The sequence below is a fragment of the Carassius auratus genome, unplaced genomic scaffold (assembly GCF_003368295.1).
Source record: "Carassius auratus strain Wakin unplaced genomic scaffold, ASM336829v1 scaf_tig00217437, whole genome shotgun sequence".
Taxonomy (NCBI): Eukaryota; Metazoa; Chordata; class Actinopteri; order Cypriniformes; family Cyprinidae; genus Carassius; species Carassius auratus.
Genome location: NW_020529070.1, coordinates 31,280 through 34,865, shown reverse-complemented (window position 1 = coordinate 34,865; position 3,586 = coordinate 31,280). Strand labels below are relative to the sequence as shown.

At 37.5% G+C, this 3,586-nt stretch overlaps 1 long non-coding RNA gene across 1 annotated transcript; it reads right to left on the bottom strand.

The window, feature by feature from the left end:
* Positions 1-2,121: 2,121 nt before the first annotated feature.
* On the bottom strand, positions 2,122-3,029 carry LOC113100988 (uncharacterized). Its single transcript, XR_003289873.1, has 3 exons — positions 2,928-3,029; positions 2,777-2,838; positions 2,122-2,427 (listed from the first exon to the last, which is right to left on the bottom strand). It is a non-coding gene; the product is annotated as an uncharacterized LOC113100988 (long non-coding RNA).
* Positions 3,030-3,586: the final 557 nt, after the last annotated feature.

Below are 3,586 nucleotides of genomic sequence, written 5' to 3'. Positions count from 1 at the left end.
GCTGCATCCTCTAGAGGGCGCTATGGGAATGGTATACTAACACTGCCATGCTGAGGGATAAGTGCTTAGGTAACTGTATCCCCAAGTCAGGACTTGAGGAATAGCATCCCTACCAGCAAAACCGCTAGGCTTTATGGCAGGCTCAAGCTCCAAACATCATAGACTAACTCACCTGCCAAAGTCTGGAGCTCTAAGAGTGGAGGTCTCAGCAAAATTACTCTAAACTGAGAGGAGACCTAGCTATACTCAATGCCAGAGGCTGTTAGCGAGGCTCAAAACAGAGCCCACACTCATATTACTGCCCATGATGGAGCTCTGACGAACGAGGGCTTCAGAAGGATGACTCTCATGAGCGAGAGGAAGCATAGAACTCAACCCTATTGGAGAAACTCTTAAGAGTGGAGGCCCAAAGATGACGACTCTCTAGAGTGAGAGGAGGCCTGACAACACTCAGTGCTAAAGATAATTAGAGAAGGAGCCTACAAACCAATAGTGCTGTCTAAGTGGAGCTATAAAGAGTGGAAGCTTCAGCAGGATAACTCTCTTAAATGAGAGTAAGCCTTACAACACCCACCCTGGTTGAGGAGCTCTTAAGAGTGGCAGTCTCAAAATAATGACTCTCTAAAATGAGAGGAGACCCGACTACTAAGCACTTGGAACAATTAGGCCGGTGACACACTGGCTGCGTGGCGTCTGCGTGTCAGGAGCTTGGTGGCTGCCTTGCGCTTTCTGTGACCAGAACCATGACTGACGCTGGCGTGCTGCTGCTGCTGTAGCCGCTGACAGACCAGGCTCTTGTCTTTATGACAACAATATCAACTTTTTTTTTACACACCTACACCTACGCCTACTGATAAAGGACACCGTCAACAGTATTGACGGCAAAATAGACTATGTTTGACAGGTGCAATATTTGAAAATCTATAATTATTAATTTATTTTTAAAATTACATTTATATCTGAATTTATGACAACCTATAGACTTTCAAATATCAAAATGCCATGAATTAATATGTATTTGTGAACAAAATGACATATAAACATATTTTCCTATTATATTTTGCGTGGAAACGCTTCCAACATGCATGCGTGTCGTGTGAAACATAGGCGTCGGTTCTATTTCTAGCATACATGCGTTTTCCCGCATCTCACGCAGGCAGTCTGCAAGCTCTAATCTGTGAAACAGACACGCCACAAAAAGCATTTCTCGTCAGATTCCTTCCATGCCCCACCTACAATCCCTGTGATAGGCCTGATTAACTGCCTCGGCAGCCGCAAGACCTGGAACATGGGAGAGAGGCGCTAAATTCTCAAAGACAATCAGGCATTCTCAATGCAATCAGATCTCACAGCATGGCTATCTCTCATTTGAGAGCCATACACACTCTGTTCAGACACTCAAGAATCAGGCAAGAACAGAAGCCGCGAATGCTTCTGTTCAATCTCGTGCAAACGTTCTTTCTGGCTGCAACAGTGAGTGCATCCTTCTCTCTCGTGAGTCAGACACATATGTGCTTCATACACAAGGTCTCTTGAAGACAAAAAAAAAAGAGTATGATGTGTTTTACAGGTGCCCTTATATATCCAAAGACGCTCATTTGTTTACGTCATAGGCTTCCGCCTGCCAATGTCAAGTTCACTGTCATTATTTCATTCATGCTTCAACACCTGGTCACGCTGATAGCATTCCCAAGGCGCCCTCTAGAGGACACAGCGTGGAGTTCCCTTTCGAAAGGAAACAATATATGTACCAACCAACATATACTTGAAGAAACCAGTGTATACTTGAGGAAACCGTTTATCTCAAACTAGATATGAGGAAACCATTGCATATTTGAGGAGCCCAATGTTTACTTGAATAAAAACCAACGTATACAGGAGCAAACCCATGTGAATCTGATCAGATATATTTATCTAAACCAGTATGTGTCTGGTTATGCCAATGTATTATAAATGAATGCATTTATCAATAAACAATATATTCAACCAGTGAACCAATCCATAAGCACACACAAGTTTTATTAAATTTATAAAAGAACAAACGTGTGTGATACAGTGTAATCAAGATATATATATATAAGAATAAAACAAAAATTGTAAATGTCAAGCTAAGGAGCACATAGGTATGATTAAGATTTAATAATGAACGTTACCAACATTTCCATGTGATGATAGGCTTAATAAGAACATGTTAGTTGAGTTTATTGGTGATATGCTATTGGTAAATCCCTAATTTAATTAAAATAAGATTTTAGCCATCACAGTAACACCAAAAGATATGACACAGACAAATAGTGACATCCCCGAGGAAAATGAATGTGAATGAAAAGGTGTAAAGTATTGTCCTGTATAACTTCTGATAAAAATTCCAATATTTGATCAGTGTTTTTTATGGACATTTCCATATACAGCCTCAGTCTTTGGTTTCTGCAAGAAAGAAAAAAATAAATAAATCAGGAATTGTGTTAATGTAACAGAGCTACTTCTAATTCCATTTCCATTAATAATTGTCTTCAGTAGATATGCCTACTATTTTTAAAATCCTCAGTAGAACATGTATTTTTCCATCAGTTTTACACCAAAAGCTGATATTGTATATTAGGGTGCTTTTATTTTTTTATTTTTAATGCAACATATGTTAACATTCATTACAAAATATGACGTTTTCTCACATCAGCAAAATGGCTGAAAATTGTTTTCTCACACAAGCAACAACAAAGACAGATTTTCTCTATCATATCACTTGTTTTTGTAACGCATTCATGAATGATCTTACCATGTTCTTTGTTGCTGGTTTACACAATGCTGAATCAGTTCTGTCTTCCTCTTTGGTCAGAGCTTCATTAACAATAATACAGATATGTTAAAATCACAATACATATAACAAATAGTGTCTAATGAATTTCCATGCAGCTTGTTCTCCTGACCTGTTTTTCTACATTTTTTGCAAATGCAGCAGATGACGACTGAAACAATCAACAGAGATCCAGCAGCAGAAGGAATCAGCACTATGCAAAATAAAGGTAGGCCCTGATCTGTAATGGACAAAATTAACTTTTAATATAATTGAATCTGTTTGTCTGATTTACAACATACACTATCAACATCAAACCATAATTTACAGTGTAGCTTTTTGTAATTATAGTATACCTACCTATAAAGTACCTCAATGTTGTGGGGTAACCTGGGAATTTACTAATTATTTATACTCTTAAATATTTTTAAACTAAGGGGTATTAATCCATTGTGTTCTTTTACATCTGGAGAGGATAGTTCAAGTATCTTACAACATTGTTGAAAGTTAAAAAATGTCTTCCAACTCACTCAGTCATAAAGAGAGTCAGTCTCTTATTGCCATCTAAAGGCAAATTAAAATCAACAGCATGACCACAAACAAACTATTTCAAATACTAAATACTGTTTTTAAATACTACTATTATTTATATTTCATCGTTTTTATTATTGAATAATAATATTCAATAAGCAACAACAGCTATCATAAAAGTTGCTAGGCAATTCAGTCAAAAGTACAAAGGCAGCGCTCTGATATAGAGCATTAAAGTTGTAAAAAAATATCATGTTACGA